General features: G+C 45.2%; 1 protein-coding gene across 4 annotated transcripts in view; it reads right to left on the reverse strand.

The window, feature by feature from the left end:
* Window positions 1-3,973, reverse strand: part of RFTN1 (raftlin, lipid raft linker 1) — a 99,281-nt gene extending 95,308 nt beyond the window's left edge. The window contains exon 1 of one of the 4 annotated variants that reach the window (XM_083705862.1): window positions 3,480-3,973. The gene's annotated coding sequence lies outside the window, so the exon portion shown is untranslated. Of the gene's footprint in view, window positions 1-2,817; window positions 2,990-3,284; window positions 3,367-3,439 lie in introns of those variants that run through there. The other 3 variants (XM_083705863.1, XM_083705865.1, XM_083705864.1) reach the window with 3 other exon arrangements.
* Between the last annotated feature and the right edge of the window lie 8,196 nt (window positions 3,974-12,169).

Below are 12,169 nucleotides of genomic sequence, written 5' to 3' on the forward strand. Positions count from 1 at the left end.
TAGTTCAATTTGTTGCCCCAGATGGGATTAGAAAGTGCTGCAGAGTTACCATGCTGACTCCTATGAAGGAATCAATGTTGCCTTACATCACTTAACGGCAACCCTCTGGCCAATCTAAAAGCATCACACATGAGCTCAAAGGGGAGTCCTATTCAGATTCCATTTTTCAAAAGACTGTGATGTACAGAGAGCCTCAAGAGTCAGGACACCTCCTGGTTCAGAAAGGGATGCAATGAACTGCTGTGGTGGGAGGAAATAATACTATAATTTTCATTTTCAAGACAAACATTCACATGCAGCCAAAAGCATTATTATTCACATATTTGCTATGTCACCAGAAGATCGAATATTATTGTTGCCCCATTAATGCCTAACAACATTCTATCTGGGAAACAAAAAATGTGCAGATGCAATCCAAACATTATTTCAAGACAGACAGAACATCATTTGAGTGGAGAAGTCTATTATGACCCCTTATATTTAATGATTCTATTGAAAAGCGTTTATAGCATAAAGAGTAAGTGAAGATTGCAGCAAGATGTTGCAGTGTTTGCTATCCTCCTAACAGGAATGCTCATGTTCAGAGTTTCAGCCAGCAAGCCATGTCCTCTCAGTTTTTTTTCTTTCTAGCTGACCGCCAACTTTCTGTGGCTACTGGTCCTCATAGGACGATGGTTGCTTATGCTGTTTTAGAGTTTGTTGTACTTCAGCAAATTGGGGGGGGGGGTTCCCCTCTTCTGCTTCTCAGTGCCCCCATGTTGACTCAACTTTTGCTGGAATTTCATCATTTCACAGGGAAGGATATCCCAACCTATAGAAAAGCATTTCCTTCGCTCATAGAGTTATCTGCAATAAGCTCTCCTCATCCTCACTCACTTCAATAATGATTCCTTGCTACCAGAACCAGAGTGCTATTAAACTCTTTTATGGAATTCAATGCTAGGTCCACTGGGATAGCTAGAGTGGAGTCAGGCAAGATGGCAGAAAAGAGAGAACATCTCCCTTGGGGTCCGTTCCAACTCTACAATTCTATTATTCTGATAAATTTTACACCTGCACCCACTCAAATTAAAGATGTTCATGGCCAAAGAAGCCATCTGAAGCAGTTGGAATTTTTTTCAGCTCTTCCTTAATTCAAGTCATTGTTCATAATACAGTACACATACAAAAGCTATCTACTGGAATCAGTAGCTCATGCCAAAGACAAACGGTCACTATTTATCCCATATGACAATTACAAAAAGTTGTTGGTTATAGAGAAGCTTCTCCTATCAGGCAAAATGAGTACGTTTACAGTATCGTGTCAAGTGTGTTCTGAAAACACTAAAAAAAGTCCCCCCACAAAAAAAGCCAGTTAAACATGAAACTGCGAGACAACAAAGTGCTGTCATGTCTCAGGGCCTTACCTGGTCTATCGTGACCTAAATTAGCAGTCTGTGTGGTACAACCACAACATCCTTTAACTATGGGGTGGTTTCATTTCTGACACTGAAAAGATGATGTTGGATCCAGATGTAATCATGCTTAAAGTAGACCCTTTGAAATCTATAAAACTTAACATTAGTGAAAGTTAGTTATCAATGGGTCTACTTAATGATTTAAGTCTTGATCCAATCCAGTTATTGCTGTGCACACCTCTAAAGAAATATAGAGCTGGCTTTTAAGTCTCTCTCTCTCTCTCTCACACACACACACACACAAACACACACAAAACTTTACCTAAATGTATCTCAAATAATGCAATGCCAGACTCAAACATCAACAAATTATGTGCTGTTACTGCCTAGTCGGGACTACGTCAGGCTAAGAACAAGGAAACAAAATGCACCAGTTTTAACTTTTTGGAGGTTTTAGATTTTTTTGAAAAGTAAATCTGTGAATGCTCATTTGCTTGACGGAGTCTAAGCAAAAGCCAACAGCAGCCTCTTGAAGGGGGATGGAGAACCTGTGGCTCTCTAGATGCTGTTGGACCACCTCCCATCATCTTCCAGCCATCATGGCCAACAGTTAGGGATGATGCAAGTCGTAACTCAGTTACACCTTGAGAGCCACAGGTGCTCCGTATCTGCTCTAGACAGGCTGAAAGATCCCCACTGGTTTCATGAAACTTGAGCTAACAGCCTCAGGCTTTGGCCCTCAAAGTTCCTATTTATTTATCCCTGTTGTGGAAGTTTGTGAATAGAGTCATTTCCAGACCTTTCAACTGACGTCCAGCACTTTTGATGAGACCCTCTCCAGAAAAGGCATCAAAGCAGAACATGTACTTCACTGTCTCGTTATGATTCATGAGAGACTTTCACAGGGATGATACCAAATGACAGTGAAAGACAATGTTTCCACCCAACATTTCTGCCTGTCCTTTCAGCTTATACCACCCACTGGGGAAATATAACATCTTTAGCGCAAGCTGCCTGTGGCAAAAGATTAAGGTTAGTGTATGTGCGTGCACATATGCATGTGTGAGGGAGGGAGGAGGAAATTAAGCCCACATTGTTGCTGTACACCAGTAAATGTGGTACATTTTACACTTATTGATGACATTCCCTCTCTCTCCATTTCTTTTTCGCAGGCTTTCTAATCTTCACTTAGCAATGTATTCCAGCATCGGGTGTAGGCACACCTCTGAATTTACAACATCCAGCAGCTTAAATACAGAATACAAACACCCGTGCTTCAATGCCCCCTTCTTATAGTTGCAGACTCCTATAAATTAAGGTAGTAGTACAGATAGAGGACTAGAAACTTCCAAAAGAGACAGAAATGCAAGAACACAGCCCAAACACAAGCACCCTCCTCCCACTTTATATTTTTACCTACCCCAGATCTTTCAATAGAGACAGGAAAGCAGCAGAGACCGTTATCAGACCTCCTAAAGCAAATGGGTTTCGTCCTGCCTGAGTGAGAGAGGCTTCTTCCCAAAGACAGCAAAACATGCAAAGCAAGCAGGCAGGCAGGCAACCGGACCACCTCGTTTCTCTCAGGCGCGCATCTGGTTCGACTCCGGATTCCAAAAAAACCCCAGAGGGGTGGAATCCTTGGCTCCACTCCGAAACGGTCGGCCCGTTGCCAGAAGCGTTCAGTCAGTGGAAGGCGGAGTTTTTTGCGCCAACGTTACCACTATTATTACTACTACTGTTATTATTATTATTATTATTATTATTATTATTATTATCCTCCAGAACAGGCAGGTCGCCCACGGCGCTGTTCCAAAAGCGCTCACACCTGTCCAGCTGGGTGGGAGCTGAGGATAATAATAATCATAATATCACTTACCCGCTACCTACCTATCAGACACGCACACTTTCCTCTCCCGCCTAACGGTCTGAAGTTTGGCGAGGCGCTGTAAACGCCTGCCAAGGGAAGGAATCCGGATCAACGAAGGCGACGGTGCGCCCAAACCGCCTGCCTTGGCTGCCCCCTTCCCCTCACGACAGCCTACCTGAGAGGTTGCTCCGGAGGGTCTTCCCCCCCCCCCCCACCTGGGGCTCGCTCCCCTTCTCCCTCCTGGAGGCCGAAGCGGATGGACTCCTTTCACACGCCGCGCCTCGCTTCGTTTTTCTCTCTCCCTCACAGCCCGAGGCAGGAGCCCGCCGAACAGCCGCTCCCCGCGCGCTTCATCGCCACAGCCGCGAAGAAAGTTTGCTCCTCTCTGGACGGGGCGTTGCGCTCGGAGGGGCTGGCTTGGCGGCGCTTCAGCAGCAGCCGCCGGAGGAGGTGCCGCCGAAGCGGGACTGGGAGGCGCCTCGTGTCGGGCGGGGAGCGGCGGGCGCAGCCCCTCTCGTTCGGCCCCGGGGGGATCCGAGGCACTTCCTCTTCTTCCCCACCACCCCACCCCGCGAGAGGAAAATGGAGCGGAGGCGAAGCCGGGGGACGACGACGCCTTCCTCGCACGCTGGCAAGAAGTCAGGCTCCCAGAGCAGGGCTCCCCGCCCGGCCATTTCTCCCCGCCCAAAATCTGAGATTCCTCCCAGAGTTGCTACGGATGAGAAGCGCGCGGCCAATCCTAATCCTGCTCGTGGGGGATAAGCTCGCCTCCAAGGAAACACGCGCAGCTCTTTGCGCTTATCCTTTATATTTGAGGCCCTTTTGCTGCTGCACATGGGTGGCCGATTTCATGCTGCCCCTCAGTTTGGTGGAAGATAAAATACGAGCTCGCGACATGGTACTGAAGCTTGGGTGTGGGGGGGGGGGAGTTGCGCCCCCAATCAATAAAAATACATAGCAAACTGAGGTTCTGCCCCCCATAAAAAGCCTGTCCCCCCCCCCAACAAAAATCCCATGTACACCTTGTATTTTATATTTCACGTGGCCCACTTAGGTAGGCCTGTGTTGCCTGACACGCCCGTCAGAGCCCTTTCAGAGTGAATGTCGCTCACGTCATGACCCCTGAAGAGACCACCTGGGTCAAGGTGGGCAGGGACTGTTTGGGTGTGGCACCTTTGCCCTGTAAGCTGTTCAGCGGGCCCTCCCCAAATCGACAACTGCCTAGGCCCCTGAAGAGCCTGCCCTGAGCGCTCAGACACTCTTGAGTCTGCTGCTTCAAACCATGACGGATGCAACATGGAGGGTCGGGGTGGTGCAGTGGTTAGAGTGCTGGATTCAGCCATGGGGAGACACAGGTTCAGTCATGCGCTGGGTGACCTTGGGACTGTCGCTATCTCTCGGCCTACACCCTGTCTCCTTACCACCAGCCTCCTCTTCCCTGCTTCTTTTGTCTTGTTAAGATCATAAGAAGAGCCCCATGGCCGTTCAGTCCAGTTTCCTGTCCTCGCAATGGCCAACTGGATGCCTGTGGGAAACCCACAAGTAGGATCTGAGCATAGGAGCATTCCCTGATCCTGGGATTTCCAGTAACTGGAAGTCTGGTTCCTTTGGAATTGCATCTCCTTCAGCCCCCTGGTGTAGGGTCAGGAAACCTGTGGCCAGCGCAGGTTTGGGTACATTTAGGGTAGTGTAGGCAATTCTTCCATATATGGCACCAAGCAGAGGGGGCGGTATTATTATTATTAGTAGTAGTAGTTGTGGCTGTAAAACACATATTTATACAGGTACCTACTCAGATGTGGTACTCTCAACCTGTGGTACTCTCAAGTGCTGTTGGACTCCAACTCCCATCAGCTGCAGCCAGCATGGCCAATGGCCAGAGAAGATAGGCCGCATTTGGAGAGTTACAGCTTAGCCATCTCTGATGTATAGAACTGCAGGCTAAAAATCCTGTTCAGGAGCATGGACAGGGAGCATACTATTGCTTCCAGCAGTTACAATGAATTTCAACTCGCTTATTACTACCACTTATCTTTCGCTTCAGGTATAAGGAGGTAGGTGAAGGTGCAGAGTTAAGGCAGAAAATCACATTGTCTCTGCAGGGGAAAGCGTATTAGTGAGCCTACTCTTTAGCATGGATGTAGCCAGGATTTTTGTTAGAGGGGGCAGGCTTTTGTTAGGGGGGGCAGAGCCTCAGATTTGTATTGATTTTTAGTGATTTGGGAGGGGCAGCTGCCCCCCTGCCTCCCCTTGGCTATGTCCATACTCTTTAGGCTTGTCATCTTACTAGCCTAGAAGTTAACAACTGAATTCAGGCTTTTTTCCATCAGCTAAGTCCTAGTCCCTTACAAACTGCTTAGATACTCAAGTTTGTAGGAAACATGTTGCTTTCTATTTTGCCTATATGGAGGAAAGTGGGTCCTACCATTTGGAAGTGGGGGTTTGTCTCATATGGCACATGCTATGCTACCAAAACCACTTTATCTTTATCACCTGAAGAGCACTATTTGCATTTTTCTGCTGCAGGTACCAACATGCCCTGGACCATGGCTGATATACAAAACAGAAAATTACAAATTCTGATTCAAAACAGGTTTACTCAGAAGCAAGTTCCACTCAGACCCACTGCGCTTGTAAGTAAAATGTGTTTGGAACTAGCCTAAATGCAAGGCTGTAACTAGAATAGGATAGACTGTACGATACTCTCACTTTACATAATAATTACCATCTAATTAGCCTTTCTAACCTTGCTGTCATGTGCTATAAAAGACTAACTATATAGGGCACAGGCTCTTCTAAAGGTTTTTACTCGCTGCCACCTCACAATAGAAAGGAAGCTGCATTGAAGGCTTATTGAGGGATAACAGGTCTCATTTGCAAATAACAGATAATCTAAATTATGCTGCCATCTAGCACAAAATAGAAGGAAAAATAAAAAAGCTGCCTAAAGGGAACACATTTAGAAAGAAGAGCATAAAACAGGCTCATGTCCTTCATTATGAAAACACTGCCAGGGCGCATACATTTTCCAGTCATTTTACCATCTGACTTTTTATTCTTATCATCTCTTTTCTTCTTTCTCCCCTTGAATTTTCCTTTTGTGTTTGCACTGTTTTCCTCTCTCACACTCTTCCTTTACCTCATCATTTTTCCCCACTCATTGACTTGTCTAGCTTTCTGCCTATGCGAGAAAGCAGCATGCACTCCCAACAGGGGGGCCATATAATTGCACAGGTTTTTGATAGTGGCGTTAAAGCATCTGGGGAAGAGCGAAAGTGCAGCCTTTTCAGTATATTATTACAAGAAGTCGGGTCAGCAGCACTTCCAGCTCCAATCTCATGGGCACTACACCAGTGGCTTCTAATATCACCCTGTGGATGCTTTTTAACATCAAAGGTGAAACTTGAGTAATATCTAGAGCATCAAAGCTATTAAAAGTTAAAACTTAAGAGATGTTTCCTAAAAATAAAGTGACAATATCATACCAAAATGAAGCTATTCATTGTGCACTTTATTTAATTCCTTGTACGAAGCATAATTTGGTCAAGCTTTATGTGATTCAAAAGACAATACAGAATATTCTGTCTAGTCCACAGATAATAATGTTATCAGCTGCTACATAAAGAAATCATGTGTCGTAATAGTTACAGGCGGAACTGGGTCTGAAATCTGCAGCACTTTTAGCCCTCACACACTGTCTTATTTGTAGGATAGATTCCAGCACACACTGGGGAACTTAGGTTTGCACAATTAACATGGATTAAAGCGCTCCATCACCCTAGCAGAACAAATTGACTTTTTAAAAGAAGCAGATTTTTTGAGGCTAGGCAAGTGATGCAGAACTGCACTAGAAGTGTGGAATGTAAGAATCAGGGTCGGACCACCCATGAGGCAAGGTGAGGCTAGTGCCTCAGGTGGTAGGATCCACACGGGCAGCAGATCTGGTCTCCCAATGCAGCCAATGTGATGGGAAAATGGATCTTCAACAGACCAGCATCCTATTCCTCTTGCAGCTCTCTAATTAATACCAGGTAAACCCCATCAATATAGTATTGCTTATTATTATTATTATTTACTGCCCCTTCATTCGAAGATCTGAGGTTTACAGTTTGAGTGTTAGACAGAACAGTAGTTAAAGCTTTCCTACTTGTCAGTGTATTTTGGGCCACATGTGAACCTTATGTAGCTTTCTAGCTAATGTCAAATTGCCTTCGCCATTTTTACATTCCGGGCAGTGAGTCAGGAAACTGCAAAGACCTTTGCATGTCACTTGGCCCTTGGAGGAGCCATGGAGCATATTATTTGCAAATGAAACAAGTACCGTATTTTTCGCTCTATAGGACGCACTTTTTCCCCTCCAAAAATGAAGGGGAAATGTGTATGCGTCCTATGGAGCGAATGCAGGCTTTCACTGAAGCCTGGAAAGCGAGAGGGGTCGGAGCGCTCCTGTTAGGTCTGCCTCCGAAGGCTTGCAGATAGCAGCTTGCAGCCCAACTGCCGCTGTGCTCCCTGGGCTTCAGGTAGCTATCCGCAAGCCTTCTGAGCCCGGCGGGAGTTCCCACCAGGCTCAGAAGGCTTGCGGAAAGCAGCCTGTTCTGGGGTCGGGGGGGAGCTCGGGCTTCCCCCGTCCCAGCCCCGTGGCTAAAAACAAAGCCGTGCGCAGCTTCTCCCGGCTGGAGAGGTTGCGTGTGGCTCTTTGGGGCGGGGCGGGGGTTTAATTTTTTTTCTTTATCGCCCCCCCAAAAAACCTAGGTGCGCCCTATGGTCCAGTGCGCCCTATGGAGTGAAAAATATGGTACATTCAATTATCAGCATAATCACTGGGATTATGCTGGGAAATATGCTTTCCTAAAAGCCTTAAAAGCTGCCAGCTAGGGAAGACTAAGCTGTTTAGTTGTTGTTGTTGTTTTGTCACTTTTAAACCAAGGTAACTCAAAGCCACTTATAATATATAAACACACACATACATTAAAACTGGCATAAAATACAACATAAATCTAAAAGACAATTCCATTTTTAAAGAGCTGAATTAAAACATCCCACCCACTCAAGAACGTAATTAAAAGTCAAACGCCTGGCAAAAAAAGGAAATGAGCCAGATGGATTCATGGTATAAGTCGGTACGTGGCATCTTCCTATGTTCATGTGTCTTGCATTGGGACATTTCCCTTGAGTAGAAGTGTTTGAGTTGTGGCTCTGAGCAGGCACAGATCTCAGGCGTGTCTACATTAGAGACCACAAATAATAAAGTATACTGACTTAACGGTTTTAATACCCTAGCAGTGAGTCAGTACATCCCAAGAATCTTAGTTTGTTATAACTTCTCTTTGTATTTGAAATCCTCAAAACCCAAGATACACTGCAGTGACTAGCGCAGTGAAAATGTCAGCTCCATGTGCAGCAGATGTGAAAAAAGGCAAATTTCATGATAGGAATTAGGAAAGGGACTGAAAAATAAAACTGCCAGTATCAGAACTCTTGTTAATTTCTATCTATGGTGTACAAGAATACTGTGTAGTTTTGGTTGCCACACCTTGAAATGGTTATTGGAAAAGGTTTCGACATTTTGGGTTTTTCAGTTTAGAACAAGGGCAAGTCAAGAGAGCCGCCATGGTAGGAAAAGTTGACAAGGATAAGTACGGTACTTCTCCCTTTTGCATAACACTAAAACTCAAGGTCATCCAATGAAGCTGAATGTTGGAAGATTCAGGACAGGGGGAAAAAGGAAGTACTTCTTCACACATTGCAAGGCATAGTGAAACCATGGTACTTGCTATAATAATATAAATGCCCTCCAACATTAAAATAGGGATGTCTTATTAATAATACCCTGCCAACTGACCGGGTTGCCCCAGTCACTCTGGGCAGCTGTCAAAACACACACACACACACACACACACACACACAAACACAAACACACAAAAATATAACAAAACATTAAACTTCCCTATACTGGACTGTCTTCAGATGTTTTCTAAAGGTTGTATAGTTACATATCACCTTGGTTTGGGGGTCACATAGTATGTAGCAATAGTCACCAACATGAATGGCTTTAGAAGAGGATTAGATTCAGGTTAGCAAGGGTTACTTGCCACGATGGCCATACAGTATCTGGAGGATCAGAGACAGCATGCCTCTCAGTGCTGATTTGTTGTTAGGGAACAGCAATTTGAGCCTTACTTGTGCTCTTCCCAGAGGCATCTGTTAGGCCACTTTAGGCAACAGCATCCTGAACTAGATGGGCCTTTGGTTAGATCCTGCAGAGCTGCTCTTAGATTCTTACATGCATAGAGAGCATCAAGAGCAAAAGGGAAAATATAAGTTTCTTTATTTTGAAAATCTGTAAATTGCACCTTCATCCAAAACATGGATTACAAGGCAGTGCCTGTTAAAAAAAGCCTCAATACAATATTAAAACAATTTTTAAAAATCCAAGCATAAAATCCAAGAAGATGACAAACAAAAACCCAACCAGCTAAGGTAACACAGTAAATTTAAACAACACTCACTGGTAATATACAAGACGTAAGAACGCATTGTGTGCTTCACCCTCTGGAACAGATTTTAGAGGTGCATGAGGAGAGGACTGCAGGGGGAGGAGAGGAAGAAGAAGCTCCAATTAGTAAGGGGATGCACTAGATTTCACTCAGAGGGAGTTCTGGCAATTCAGACTTTTCAGAGATGTTTTCGTGTGTGAAAGTTTTCACGTGCTTTGTGCAGAATGCTGGTTTTAGATTTTTATTTTCCAAGTACAGTGGTACCTCAGGTTACATATGCTTTAGGTTACAGATTCCGCTAACCCAGAAATAGTGCTTCAGGTTAAGAACTTTGCTTCAGGATGAGAACAGAAATTGTGCTCCGGCCGCGCAGCGGCAGCAGGAGGCCCCATTAGCTAAAGTGGTGCTTCAGGTTAAGAACAGTTTCAGGATAAGAACAGACCTCCAGAACGAATTAAGTACTTAACCTGAGGTACCACTGTACTGGATAGCATATTTATATAAAATTTTAAAAGCGTTTCCCCATGTCTCTTTATGACTATGTACAAATTTATTAATTGCAACGGTCTAAATAAATTTCGGTGTGTGCTACTGCTCCACAACTTTTCTCTTCTACACAGCTATTAAAAGTACACAATCCCCAATCTCCCTTGCATCTTGTATTCATCCAACAGCCAGACTATTTACTTGCATTTCTCAGACAGAGCTCAAATAAGACAGGTAGCTCTTTCTTACTACAAGTTATTTTCCATGTGGTTATGTACTGCATTTGTGTTTGCCTCAGCAATCAGGATGTGGTTTCTGTATTATCTTTCATTTTCACCTTGTTACCCCCCATATTTAAGCCCATGTGTGTATAGACCTACCACCTTCCCAGAACTTACCTTGACAGGGTAAGCTGAGGCATAAAGAAGCTCATGTCAAAATAAACCAACGGGTCTCTAATGCACTGCAAGGAACTCTCTTTGTTGCTAGACTAAGTCATGACAGCGCTTCTGAAATTTGTAGTAATACTTAAGCCTAACACCCCATCTGCTGGCCAGTGATTATGTTGCAGTGGAAGTACAGTATTATAGCCCATGTTCCAAGTCAAGGAAATATGTATCTGTTCTGTCACTTCTTATATTACAATGTGCTATCATGCCAACCAGCAAGATTCCATTATGTTTGTGAGGACCTAGGCTAGTGTTTCCGTGCGCTGTTCTGGTTCGCCAGAAGCGGCTTAGTCATACTAGGCACATGACCCGGAAGCTGTGGACAAACGCCGGCTCCCTTGGCCTATAGAGCGAAATGAGCGCGCAACCCCAGATTTGTCCGCAACAGGACCTAATGATCAGGGGAACCTTTACCTTTTAGGCTAGATATATCTAAACCTATAAATCTACTAGAAAAGCAGTTACATTTTATCATTGTTTGGCGATACCCTCCTCTGCAAATAAGCACATATATATTAAAATATTTGCATTCTGCCTTTTCACATGCATACGCACACACACACGCACACAAGTACTCCAGCACAGCTAGGTAAAGGTAAAGGGACCCCTGACTGCTAGGTCCAGTCATCACCGACTCTGGGGTTGCGGTGCTCATCGCGCTTTATTGGCCAAGGGAGCCGGCGTACAGCTTCCGGGTCATGTGGCCAGCATGACTAAACCGCTTCTGGTGAACCAGAGCAGCACACGGAAACGCCATTTACCTTCCCGCCGGAGCAGTACCTATTTATCTACTTGCACTTTGACGTGCTTTCGAACTGCTAGGTTGGCAGGAGCAGGGACCGAGCAACGGGAGCTCACCCCATCGCAGGGATTCGAACTGCTGACCTGATTGGCAAGCCCTAGACTCTGGTTTAACCCACAGCGCCACCCGCGTCCATCTCCAGCACAGCTACCAATGGTTAAAAGGAATGTACAGGCAAAAATACCAGATTACACAAAACAAGGCTGGCAAACCTTGGGTCCAGGGGCCAAAATGTGGCCCTCCATAACTTTGTATCAGAACTCTCCCCAAGTCACTTTTCTCACTGGCCTTGCTTAGCAAGTGTTTGTGCCAGCTATAATGTGCCTTTGAACCCTAATAACCTATCCTGTTTATCACGATGGAAGGTAGAGAAGGGCGTGTGCAGAACCCTGCAGTGGAATTTTTTTGCATTTGTTGCTCCACCCACTTTTGCCTCTGGCCCCACCCACCACTGGCAACGTGGCTCCCGAAAGGTTGCCCAGAATGAAATCTAGCTCCTAGCCTGAAATTTCACGAGCACACACACACATTGCCAACTTATAGAACACGTTACAAACAATGAAAGCGGCAGCAATCAATGGAGCCATGAAGCATGGAGCATTGTTAGTGTCTGTTCTGGACACCCAAAAAGCTCTTTAAAACAGAATCACCTTGGCTGGGTTCCTAAAAAA

Source organism: Podarcis gaigeae (assembly GCF_964106915.1).
Source record: "Podarcis gaigeae genome assembly, chromosome: 12".
NCBI lineage: Eukaryota > Metazoa > Chordata > Lepidosauria > Squamata > Lacertidae > Podarcis > Podarcis gaigeae.